Raw genomic sequence first — 13,754 nt, 5'->3', positions numbered from 1 at the left:
TGCTTTTTCCTTCTGCTTTTCCATACAGCCCAATGTGTTAAGTTTTCTTACCTTTGGTCTTTGTCCAAGTTCCTCTGTTGTGTCCTATGTTTGTCAAGATTGTGGTTGAATGTAACTGAAACTAGCCTAAGGGAAAAAAACAATCTAATTATAGGTTCTGTTTTCATTTTTGTTTCAACAGTGTGCATGTTGGTGAGGAAACTGTTGTTTTGGAGTCATTCACTAGTGGATGAAAGAAATTTGGAAGTAAGTCAAGAGAGAACAAAATATGATTTGATAGAAGGAAGTGGAGTTGTTTGCTTTATTAACGTCACTTTACCAGGTACAGAGTCTTTCGGCCTTCCTAAAGTACTGAAATATATTCCTTATAAAAGGACACTAAGTAATTTAAAGCTCTCTGTCTCAGAACTATTGATTTATTGATGTTTTGGTTGTAGTAAAATATACATAACATAAAATTTACCACGTAAACTATTTTTAAACATATAGTTTATTGGCATTAAGTACACTCACATTATTGTACAACAATCGTCACTATCAATCTCCAGAGCTTTTTTACTGCAGACATTCTGGATCAAATAATTCTTTGTTGGGGTTGAAGCAATATATAGGCTGTGCCTGTCCTATATATTGGAGGATGTTTAGCAGCATCCCTGGACTTTACCCACTGAATGCCAGTGGCATCCCTCCTCTCATCAGTCACGACAATCAAAAATGTCCCTCAGTCAGTTCATTTCAGTCGCTCAGTCGTGCGACCCCATGGACTGCAGCATGCCAGGTCTCCCTGTCCATCACCAACTCCTGGAGTTTACTCAAAACTCATGTCCACTGAGTCAGTGATACCATCCAACCATCTCATCTTCTTTCATCCCCTTCTCCTCATGCCTTCAATCTTGCCCAGCATCAGGTTCTTTTCAAATGAGTCAGCTCTTTGCATCAGGTGGCCAAAGTATTGGAGTTTCAGCTTCAACATCAGTCCTTCCAATGAACATTCAGGACTGATTTTCTTTAGGATGGACTGGTTGGATCTCCTTGCAGTCCAAGGGACTCTCAAGAGTCTTCTCCAACACCACAGTTCAAAAGCATCAATTCTTCAGTTGCTCAGCTTTCTTTATAGTCCAACTCTCACATCCATACATAACTACCGGAAAAACCATAGCCGTAACTAGATAGACCGTTGTTGACAAAGTAATGTCTCTGCTTTTGATTATGCTGTCTATGTTGGTCATAACTTTCCATCCAAGGAGTAAGCATCTTTTAATTTCACGGCTGCAGTCACCATCTGCAGTGAGTTTGGAACCCGCCAAAATAAGGTCTGACACTGTTTTCACTGTTTCTCCATCTATTTGCCTTGAAGTGGTGGGACCAGATGCCATGATCTTATTTTTCTGAATGTTGAGTTTTAAGTCAACTTTTTCACTCTCCTTTTTCACTGTCATCAAGAGGCTCTTTAATTCTTCTTCACTTTCTGCCATAAGGGTGGTTTTATGTGCGTATCTGAGGTTATTGATATTTCTCCCGGCAATCTTGATTCCAGCTTGTGCTTCCTCCAGCCCAGCATTTCTCATGATATACTCTGCATAGAAGTTAAATAAGCAGGGTGACAATATACAGTCTTGACATACTCCTTTTCCTATTTGGAACCAGTCTGTGTTCCATGTCCAGTTCTGCCTGTTGCTTCCTGACCTGCATACAGATTTCTCAAGAGGCAGATCAGGTGGTTTGGTATTCCCATCTCATTCAGAATTTTCCATAGTTTGTTGTGAAAAAATTTCCCAAATGTCCCTGGGAGGCAAAGTTGCCCCTGGTTGAGAACCACTGATTAAAATAGGAAGGATTTTCATTGTAAATAGAGTTATTTTAACTGTGAAGAAATAACTGGAAAAATGCATTATGGGCATTCATTAATATCAGACACAGAACTATTTATGATTTGACTATGTATCAGATCAGTCATGCTTTCAGTAGTAAACAAATAGAGCATTTAATTGCCACAACAGTGATAACATAATCACTCTGATTGGCATTGCTTCAGAACATCAGAGACTAACCAGAAATAGTCTAGATTGGAAATGACAGCTTTGCATGCATGACTGAATGTGAATGAGTGAAAAATTGTTGACGTATAAGGTTAAAAAGTCTATTTTAGTTTTTTATCATAATTACTGTATATTTTATAGAGTAACATCAACTGGCTTGTAGAAAAATAGCCATTCTCTGTTATTCTCAAACACAGAGAGTACCTTTTGTTAAAAAATTATTTTATTTCATCTTGTTGGCCAATATAGACTGTAATTACAGTGAATAATACAATATAGACAAATATTTGAGGAATGTATTAGTCATATACCAAGAAAGTGAAATTTCCCAAAGCCAGATATGATGCTACATCCTTTGCTAGCCAATGTCTAAAATGATGGAATTTGAGTAGCATTTTGACTTTTAAGGCACTGAAGAACCTGTCCGTGTATTGTAGAAATATAGTGGGCTATTGTGTAAAGAAGTGTAGAAATGAGACACTTAATGTTATTTACATTGTTCCAAATAGTTGATATTTATCCTTAGGTGTGAGAACCAGTTAAGATTTTAAAAGTCAGGTTTATTCCATACCAAAGTAGTTCTAATATTTATTTCTAGCAATTATCAACTTACTTTATTTATGGTTGCTGCGATTCTGAAAACAAAAAAGGTTTTTAGTGCTACACTTGATCCCATAGATATTTGGTGAAGTCCCTTGACCTCTGTAGGCCTTAGTTTTGCATTAGTCAAATTAAGGGGTTGAAATAAATCATTTTCTCTGATAGTTTAAATTAACAACTGGAATAAATTGAAGATTAAAATAGGAAATATCTATTTTGATATAGTTGTAACTATTGTTGTAACTTGAATTGTAACCATGGTCTCAATTATATGAGATTAATCCTTCATCTTCCCAAATAAAAGACAGAATAGATTTTCAGTTTAAGTAACAGTGTTTCTTACAGATTAAGCCTTTCAGTTTTTCATGTATGTTCAGAGTGTTAGGCAAGAAAATATAATTCTTTTAAAACCATACACTGTAAAATGAGATTTTGCATTGATGCTGTTAAACATCTGTATCTTGATTCCCAAAGTCTAATAGAGCAATTAGAAATGTAATAATTTAGACGGGAAACTAAAGCTGATTCTGCTTCTATCCAATTATAGATGATAAATTAGATTTTTATAACTGACACAAGATTAAATTTCTTCAGCAGACTATTTTTATTCATAATGTAATTTACTTATCCATAATTATTTAGACAATAAAAGTTTTCTTCTCCTTATAGGAACTTGCTATGCTTGGGGTAAAGTCTAGACTGTTTTCAGATCTGTATAATATTTAAGTCAACAGCAGCATCATTATGACTGCCATTTGTTGAGCACTTATGTGTCAACACTTTACATATATCATCTCATTTAATCCTTACAGCAACTCTGTGAGGTAGCTCTTATTAGCTAGAGTTGCTAAGTAACTTACAGAAAATCCCACAAGGATTAAAGCTCAGAGCCAGGATCTTTCTCCAACTTTGCTCCTTAGCACTTCTAATGCAAACTGTATGAAGCCCAGGGAAAACAAACAAACACAATCTATCTTAATTCTTAATTCTACATATAGTTAATAGCCTAAGTTAGAGAGTGAAATTTTTGTACTACAGACTGAATGTGATTTATTTTGATATATGTGATTGTCCACTTAATTACCCATACACATAACCTTCCGTATAGTATCAGACTCGTCCGTCCGTCTCCAAATTAGGTTTTGATGTGTGGTCAAAATTAAGATCACTCTTATATCAGAATGTCTGCTATTCTTTATTCTATTCTCTGTCTGTAAGCAGATATAGGAACCAAGGAAAGCTCCTGGGAGTTTAAATTAGAGAAAGACATTCTTAGCTTCTTACAAATCCACCCTCTCTTTTGAGTGGTAGTCCTTCATAGGCTTGCTTAAAGGACAGACATTTTCCCACAGCCCCCTGCTGCTTCTGAATGAACAGATTCTCAGCCCCCTGCTGACTGGTGAATATATTGCTTATCCTCATTTTCACTCTTTACTGACAGCCTTCATAATAACTTGCTTAGAAGACAAATGGCATGGCAGAATCTCTGACAACTCATTAAGGAAGAAATACAGTAGATTTCTGCCAAATATCACTACCCCCTTAAAGTGAACTGAGAGCAGTTTTTGTCATGATGGAAGAAGATGCTGCTGAGAACTGCTGCCTTCTGTCAAAAGCAGCATAATATCTCTTTGCACTGTTTTAAAGAGAGATTTAATGACACATCAGCTTGTAGATTATCTATAGTGTTCTGCCTTGGCGCATGCTGTTCCCTCTACATGGAATGCCTTCCTCTCCCTTCTCTGCCAACCTTTCCAGAGACAGCCCAAATGGTATTTTCAATATGATCCCTTTCCTATCTCCCATGGCATCACTCCTTCCTCTAGGCTCTGGCAATACAATTGATATGTTGCAGTATAGTCTGTATAGTTATTTGTTGGTCTTGACTCAACTTGAAGCTTCTTGAACACAGAGACCATGGTGTACTTATTCATCTTTGCGTCCCCAGCATCCACAGCAATGCTTAGCACAGAAAAAGTGCTGGGTTACTACTGATTGTTAAATAGCTTGTCTACCATAGGAATAATCTTTCCTCATTGGGGTCCAGACTTATATACAGTATGGTGATTACAATCATGGAAACCACTGACAAGTCCCAGTTCTGCTAGTTCTTTGATGTGTAACTTTTTCATTCTGTAAAATGGGGGTTGTAATGGTATCTACCTCATGGAGGTAAATTTCTCCAAATGTTTTCGGTTTCATTCATAGTTGAAGATCTGTTTAGGTTTTCTACTGTTTATTCTTGGGGACTTTCCTGGTGGCTCAGTGATAAATAATCCTCCTGCCAATGAAGGGTACATAGATTTGATCCCTGGTCTGGGAATATCCCCTGGAGAAAGAAATGACAACTCACTCCTGTATTCTGGTCTGGGAAATCCTATGGACAGAGGAGCCTGGCAGGCTATAGTTGGCGGGATTACAAAAGAGTTAGATGTATATTACTGACTAAACAACAACAACTGCTTATTCTTGAGTCAATTAATGTAATTTATAGTTTTCTAAGAATCACTTACATCTTGTTTTTATTTATTTTCATAAAGTAGTAAGTACTCTACTTGTTGATTTCACCTCTACATTTGTTTATATTCTGTTCTTAATCTGCATATATATGTATTCACCTCTTTTACTGTTTTCCTTTTTCTAGAGGGAAATATGTAAAAATGTTAGTATTTGGCTCTTTCTGGGTGATAAGATTGTGTTATATTTATATTTTTCTCTTTTTACCCAATATTCAGAAACCAGTATATATGTTACTTTCATATTCACAAAAAAATACTTAAGAAAATCCCTTTCAGTTCCTAAATCAAGACCAGGAATATTATGTGGAACATGGTCTTAGACTGGAACCGGGAAACTGTACTGGCTCAGATGGTTTGTCCTGAGCCTTGAGGTATGAATCATGAAACTAGCGTGATTTCGCTAGCCCTCATCTGATACAAAGAAAATTAGCCACTAAACCATCTCACTTGCTCTAGTCCTCATCTTAGATAAAGGTAAAGATGGTTGGAGTTGTGTAAAAGATCATGAAGAATTAGTCATTGAGGCCGAACTTATCTTATGTGGTGGATTGAATTTTTGGGTGACTTAGCATATCATTGATGATAAAAAATAATAACCTTAGTGATGAAGGACAACTTAGTTAATATGTCAGAATGACACATAGCAATGAACAAAACATCTGAATGTGTAATTGGAAGTATCTGAATGTGTAGCTGGAAGTAACTGTAATCACTTGTGTAATTGTAATTAAAATGTGCAATTGAAAATATTCAACATTTTAAAATTTCCTGTGATTCTACAGGAGCATTTTTAGAGGGAAACTGGTTTTTAAAATAACTGTCTGGAAGAAGGCCCCTTCTGGTTTCCCAGCTCACAGCAAACTAGAAAGAAGAGATAGGCAGCCTAATTTGATTCAACAAATATTTTTGGATTAACTAGTTTGAATCTCTTCCTAGACCATAAGTAGAAATGTCTTAATTGTCCTTGTTAAGGACATAACTACTTTCAAAGGGACTTCCTACAATTAGATGTTAATGCTTAGTTTGTTGTTGTTTAGTTACTAAGTCATGTCTGACTCTTTTGTGACTACATGGACTGTCCCCTGCCAGGCTCCTCTGTCAATGGGATTTCCTAGGTGAGAATACTGGAGTGGGTTGCATCTCATTTTCTAGGGGATCTTCCTTGACCAGGGATCGAATACGTGTCTACTGCATTGACAGGCAGGTTTTTTACCACTGAGCCACCAGGGAAGCCCAACAATTAGCTTACTAGGTTACTATATGTTCAGTTCAGTTTAGTCGCTCAGTCATGTCCAACTCTTTGCGACCCCATGGACAGCAGCACGCCAGGCCTCCCTGTCCATCACCAACTCCCAGAGTTTACTCAAACTCATGTCCACTGAGTTGCTGATGCCATCCAACCATCTCATCCTCTGTCTTCCCCTTCTCCTGCCCTCAATCTTGCCCAGCATCAGGTCTTTACAAATGAGTCAGCTCTTCGCATCAGGTGGCCAAAGTACTGGAGTTTCAGCTTCAACATCAGTCCTTCCAATGAATGTTCAGGACTGATTTCCTTTAGGATGGACTGGTTGGATCTCCTTGCAGTCCAAGGGACTTTCAAGAGTCTTTTCCAACACCACAGTTCAAAAGCATCAATTCTTCTGCACTCAGCTTTCTTTATAGTCCAACTCTCACATCCATACATGACTACTAGAAAAACCATAGCCTTGACTAGATGGACCTTTGTTGACAAAGTAATGTCTCTGCTTTTTAATATGCTATCTAGGTTGGTCATGGCTTTTCTTCCAAGGAGTAAGAGTCTTTTAATTTCATGGCTGCAATCACCATCTGCAGTGAGTTTGGAGCCCCCAAAATAAAGTCTGATACTGTTTCCACTGTTTCCCCATCTATTTGCCATGAAGTGATGGGACTAGATGCCATAATCTTTGTTTTCTGAATGTTGAGCTTTAAGCCAGCTTTTTCGCTCTCCTCTTTCACTTTTTCAAGAAGCTCTTTAGTTTTTCTTCACTTTCTGCCATAAGGGTGATGTCATCTGCATATCTGAAGTTATTGATATTTCTCCCAGCAATCTTGCTTCCAATTTGTGCTTCATCCAGCCCAGCAGTTCTCATGATATACTCTGTATATAAGTTAAATCAGCAGGGTGACAATATACAGCCTTGACGTACTCCTTTTCCTATTTGGAACCAGTCTGTTGTTCCATGTCCACTTCTGCCTGTTGCTTCCTGACCTGCATACAGATTTCTCAAGAGGCAGGTCAGGTGGTCTGGTATTCCCATCTCTTGAAGAACTTCCCACAGTTTATTGTGATCCACACAGTCAAAGACTTTGACATAGTCAATAAAGCAGAAATAGATGTTTTTCTGGAACTCTCTAGCTTTTTTGATGATCCAGTGGGTGTTGGCAATTTGATTTCTGGTTCCTCTGCCTTTTCTAAAACCAGCTTGAACATCTGGAATTTCATGGTTCACATATTCTTGAAACCTGGCTTGGAGAATTTTGAGCATTATTTTGTTATTACTATATGTAACTCACGTCTTAAACCCTAAGTGATTTGCCTGGTGCTGACCACAAAGTATATATATCAATAATTTTGTCCCTTTCTATTAGGATATATATAAGCTTTATGAGAGCTAAATATTTTATTTCATTGTTTTAAGGTCATTCCTTTCAGTTCACTTTGGTCACTCAGTCATGTCCAACTCTTTGCGACCCCATGAATTGCAGCATACCAGGCCTCCCTGTCCATCACCAACTCCTGGATTTCACTCAAACTCATGTCCATTGAACTGATGATGCCATCCAGCCATCTCATCCTATGTCGTCCCCTTCTCCTCTGGCCCCCAATCCCTCCCAGCATCAGGGTCTTTTCCAATGAGTCAACTCTTCGCATGAGGTGGCCAAAGTACTGGAGTTTCAGCTTTAGCATCAGTCCTTCCAATGAACACTCAGGACTGATCCCCTTTAGGATGGACTGGTTGGATCTCCTTGCAATCCAAGGGACTTTCAAGGGTCTTCTCCAACACCCACTTCAAAATCAATTCTTCGGCACTTAGCTTTCTTCACAGTCCAACTCTCACATCCATACATGACCACTGTAAAAACCATAGCCTTGACTAGATGGACCTTTGTTGACAAAGTAATGTGTCTGCTTTTTAATATGCTATCTAACCTTATTTTTTTATTTTTTTTAATTTTTATTTATTATTTTTTAATTGATTAATTTATTTATTTTACTTTACAATATTGTATTGGTTTTGCCATACATTGACTTGAATCCACCACGGGTGTACATGTGTTCCCCATCCTGAACCCTACTCCCACCTCCCTCCCCATCCTATCCCTCTGGGTCATCCCAGTGCACCAGCTCCGGGCACCCTGTATCATGCATCAAACCTGGACTGGCGATTTGTTTCACATATGATATTTTACATGTTTCAATGCCATTTTCCCATATCATCCCGCCCTCACCTTCTCCCACAGAGTCCAAAAGACTGTTCAATATATGTGTCTCTTTTGCTGTCTCACATACAGGGTTATCATTACCTTCTTTCTAAATTCCAAATATATGTGTTAGTATACTGTATTGGTGTTTTTCTTTCTGGTTTACTTCACTCTGTATAATAAGTTCCAGTTTCATCCACCTCATTAGAACTGATTCAAATGTATTCTTTTTAATGGCCGAGTAATATTTCATTGTGTACATGTCCAACAGCTTTCTTATCCATTCACCTGCTGATGGACACCTAGGTTGCTTCCATGTCCTGGCTATTATAAACAGTGCTGCGATGAACACTGGGGTATTACCTAACCTTAGAACACTGTGTAACACAACAGAGGTATATAAAAGATTTTTAAATTAATAGTGATAATAGTGGATAACACTTATCAGTGTACTAAACATTTTCTGGTCCCTTAAATGAATTATTACATTGAATCTTCATGATAACTTTAAGAGTTACTATTAACATCTTCATCTGACTAGGTTTGGCGAGATCAGGTAACTCGTTCAAGATCACACAGTTTGAAAATGATTTGACTAGTATTTAATGTAAGTCTGTCTGATTTCAGAGTTTTTGCTACTTTGATCACCAGTCTCAATGAATGGTTGGTGGCTAAAAGAGTAAGTGAACTTTCATTTGCAGAAATTTGTATTTATTTAATCACTTTTCTTAAAAAAAAAAGATATCTGATTTTACGAACATCTTTCTATAGGAAGGAAAAACTACAAGTGCCTATGAGATTTATTTTACTATATTTCAAAGACACAGCATTGTTTTATATGTCAATTATGTGTCAATTATAGTTATAGGTATCACTTATGTATCAATATACATGTCAATTATGATTATAGACCCCATTGATTGTTGGTAATATCCCAGTTTTAGAGATGTTAAATTAAGTGTCTTACAACATGAAATACAAGTGATATGCATGAATATGTGTGTTCTGTATTGCAACGTGAAATTTTTTCTGCAAGTTCTGAGGCAATACAGTGTAGTAGTCAAGCATGCAGACTTTGAAGCCTGTCTGTTTCTTATTTGCTTGCAATCCTGGGGAAATTATTTAATTTCTCTGATTCATCCATAAAATATGGATAATAATAATACATTCCTTTGGATCACTCAAAGTACACTTTATTAGACCTAGCTAGGCATTTTTACTTTGATTTCTAAAGTCTTTTACAAAAGATGGATTTGTTCCCTTGCTTAAAATCTCTATCAGCTGTCAGAGGACCTGCATCCATATTCCTGCCTGAATTTTATTTTCAAATACTATCTTTTAGTTCAAAGACTTATCATTGTCTTCAGGAGGTCTCCAGTTTTATGAAGCCCTAAAAATGGCCATCCTATCAGGTTATTGACAATAACTGAGCTCAAGGTAAGAATATGATGTTAATGAGACACATTTCCATGCATTCACTTCCCACTGTAAATCTGTTAATTTTGCATGAAGAAAACCTCCGATCCATAACTACAGCCTACACTTCTCATTCTAGCCATCCAGGGAAGATGTATATTCATTAATATTTTCTTGATCTTTTTCTCCATCCTCCTCTGTCTCACAGGTTAGTTTTTGCACAAATAATCCTCTTAGCTCTATTCAGGTGACAAGTGAACAGAATTCATTTTTTTGTCAGAAGAGGCCCTTATGGGTTCAGTGGAAAAGCCTCTTGATGAAAGTGAAAGAGGAGAGTGAAAAAGTTGGCTTAAAGCTCAACATTCAGAAAACGAAGATCATGGCATCCGGTCCCATCACTTCATGACAAATAGATGGGGAAACAGTGGAAACAGTGTCAGACTTTATTTTTTTGGGCTCCAAACTCACTGCAGATGGTGATTGCAGCCATGAAATTAAAAGACGCTTACTCCTTGGAAGAAAAGTTATGACCAACCTAGATAGTATATTCAAAAGCAGAGACATTACTTTGCCGACTAAGGTCCATCTAGTCAAGGCTATGGTTTTTCCTGTGGTCATGTATGGATGTGAGAGTTAGACTGTGAAGAAGCCTGAGCGCCGAAGAATTGATGCTTTTGAACTGTGGTGTTGGAGAAGACTCTTGAGAGTCCCTTGGACTGCACGGAGATCCAACCAGCCCATTCTGAAGGAGATCAGCCCTGGGATTTCTTTGGAAGGACTGATGCTAAAGCTGAAACTCCAGTACTTTGGTCACCTCATGCGAAGAGTTGACTCATTGGAAAAGACTCTAATGCTGGGAGGGGTTGGGGGCAGGAGGAGAAGGGGATGACCGAGGATGAGATGGCTGGTTGGCATCACTGACTCGATGGATGTGAGTCTGGGTGAACTCTGGGAGTTGGTGATGGACAGGGAGGCCTGGCGTACTGCGATTCATGGGGTCGCAAAGAGTCGGACACGACTGAGTGACTGAACTGAACTTGTTAAGGTGAGTGATAATGAAGTTTTGGAGGCAAAAAATGATGTCTTTTGCTCTAAGTCTAGGAAATGTTTCCTGAGAAGTTTCAGTTCAGTTCAGTCACTTAGTCATGTCCGACTCTTTGCGACCCAATGAACCGGAAGATGCCAGGCCTCCCTGTCCATCACCAACTCCTGGAATTTACCTATACTCATGTCCATTGAATCAGTGATGGCATCCAACCATCTCATCCTCTGTCGTCCCCTTCTCCTCCTGCCCTCAATCTTGCCCAGCATCGGGGTCTTTTCAAATGAGTCAGCTCTTCACATCAGGTGGCCAAAGTACTGGAGTTTCAGCTTCAACATCAGTCCTTTCAATGAACATTCAGGACTGATTTCCTTTAGGATGGACTGGTTGGATCTCCTTGCAGTCCAAGGTACTCTCAAGAGTCCTCACCAACACCACAGTTCAAAAGCCTCAATTCTGCACTCAGCTTTCTTTATAGTCCAACTCTCACATCCATACATGACTACTGGAAAAACCATAGCCTTAACTAGACAGACCTTTGTTGACAACGTAATGTCTCTGCTTTTTTATTATGTTGTCTAGGTTGGTCATAACTTTCCTTCCAAGGAGTAAACGTCTTTTAATTTCATGGCTGCAATCACCATCTGCAGTGATTTTGGAGCTCCAAAAATAAAGTCAGCCAAATAAAGTCAGTCAAAAAATAAAATAAAATAGATGTCTCCTCATCTATTTTCCATGAAGTGATGGGACTGGATGCCATTAGGGTCTATAAAATGTGGAGTTATTGTTTGATTTTGTTTTATGCAATTCTGATGACTAAAAGAAGGAATAAAGATGTTGACATAGGTTAACTATAGACAGAAGCTGTAAGAATGACTATTCCTTTCTGTATTCTTCCACATTTAAAACACCTGGAATAGGAAATGGCAACCCACTCCAGTATTCTTGCCTGGAAAATTCTACAGACTGGGGAACCTGGTGTGCAACAGTCCATGGGGTCACAAAGAGTTGGACACGACTGAGCAACTGAGTGTGCATGCACACACATTTAATACATTTCCTGTGGGGGGAAAAGCTTAAATTTCTGCTCTTCTTTGAAAATGTCAAAAACTGCTTCCCTAAAGCACTGTTTGATCATCATAATATAGTGGTTTTCAACCCTGGCAGCTCATTAAATCATCTGAGAGTATTTTTTTTAATGCCATGCCTGACACTAAAACACAGAGGTTCAGATTTAATTGTTCTGAGGTGGGACTTGGGCTTTATTATTGTGATTCTAAATCACAGCCAGGAATAAAAGTCACTGAGGTAACATGCTGCCTTATCAAATTATTTCCCAATCTTGATTCTAATGCTTCATTTTATTCTTTATAGAACATTTGGTTAATATTTGTAGTTTGAAGAATGAAGAAGGAAAAGATGTGATCTGTTATCTGAACTATATAATCCAATGATGTACTTGTGTTTAATGAGAGACTCCATTGGTTTATTTTTCAGTATTATATCTTAGTACTGCACATTTATTTTCAGCCACACATTTATTTTCAGCTAGATTTCAATGCCTATTCCTGCTATAGGAACTAGAAATTTTCCATCTATGAACTAAATAATCATAGAGTACGTTCCAGGACCCTTATCAACCTGTTCAGTGAACAGGTAATTGGCCATATGCCAAGGGAATCTGCTGCCCTCTGGAGGGTATTCTGCTGTGATGAATGAAAGCAGAATTTCTCTATGTATATTCCAAAGCGCTGGAAAAGTTATGAAAAGAAAACAAACAAAAATGTTCCAAGGTCAAATCATTTGAAAGATGCTACACTATCTCTGTGTAGGGAAGTAACAAAGCAAACTGACAAAATAAATATTGAAAAGTTCTGGAACAAAGAAATTTGTTCTCCAAACTAATTGTATTCTCTTCTTCCCATCTAAGTCCTGTTAGTATTTGGGGAACTAATATTATACAAATGGCTTTTGTATTAATAATTTATACATACAATTTGGGATTTGGAGAAAGTAGAGGCCACAATGAAAGATTTCTTAAATAAGCTATTAAAAGGAAAAGATTGATCAAGTGGATGAAGCAAGATGAAAGGGTCTCACATCCATGCAGTAATGTTTTGACTGGAGGAATACAATCTGACATGGCAGTGTGATACTCCATGCTATAATATTCGTGTTTCTCTTTCTTCTTGTTTTTTATCCTAATGAATCATTGAGATGTTTGTACTGTTGCATAACAAATGGAATTGTGACTTTTGCTTTATAATAAATGAAGTTGACTTCATGTACTGTCAAATGTACCAGGAATAACATTTGACCAAAATTGTATGGATGGCAAGAAGCTAGGCATAATAGAATTCCACCCAGAAGTTCAGTTAGTATTTAAGTTCATATAAGGGCGGATCCCATATATGAAATTACAGCTGTGTTTTCCTACGGATGGGATGATAGCAAGTTTAGTAGAAATAAAATATTTTCAGTCTTTTATGTCAGTAATTTTGTGATTCTTGCCAATAATCAGTACAGTTCTCCTCATGTATAAAAAGAAAACACATACCTCTGTTGGAACTATTCAGTGAGATACCCTATGTGAAAATGCTTCACACAGACTCTAACAAAGTAAGTGCGCAACAAATATGAGTTCAATATAAAGATGATTGATGAACATGGAGATAGCACCAACTTTAAACAGTA

At 37.6% G+C, this 13,754-nt stretch overlaps 1 long non-coding RNA gene across 1 annotated transcript; it reads left to right on the top strand.

Annotated features, from left to right (window-relative positions):
• The first annotated feature begins 2,337 nt into the window (after positions 1 to 2,337).
• On the top strand, positions 2,338 to 13,547 carry LOC132659458 (uncharacterized). The gene is made up of 2 exons (XR_009599956.1): positions 2,338 to 9,281; positions 9,945 to 13,547. It is a non-coding gene; the product is annotated as an uncharacterized LOC132659458 (long non-coding RNA).
• The last annotated feature ends 207 nt before the right edge of the window (positions 13,548 to 13,754 follow it).

This window comes from Ovis aries, chromosome 3 (genome assembly GCF_016772045.2).
Source record: "Ovis aries strain OAR_USU_Benz2616 breed Rambouillet chromosome 3, ARS-UI_Ramb_v3.0, whole genome shotgun sequence".
NCBI classification, from domain to species: Eukaryota; Metazoa; Chordata; class Mammalia; order Artiodactyla; family Bovidae; genus Ovis; species Ovis aries.
Note: the sequence above shows the minus strand (reverse complement) of the source record. Positions and strands in the feature narration are given on the sequence as shown.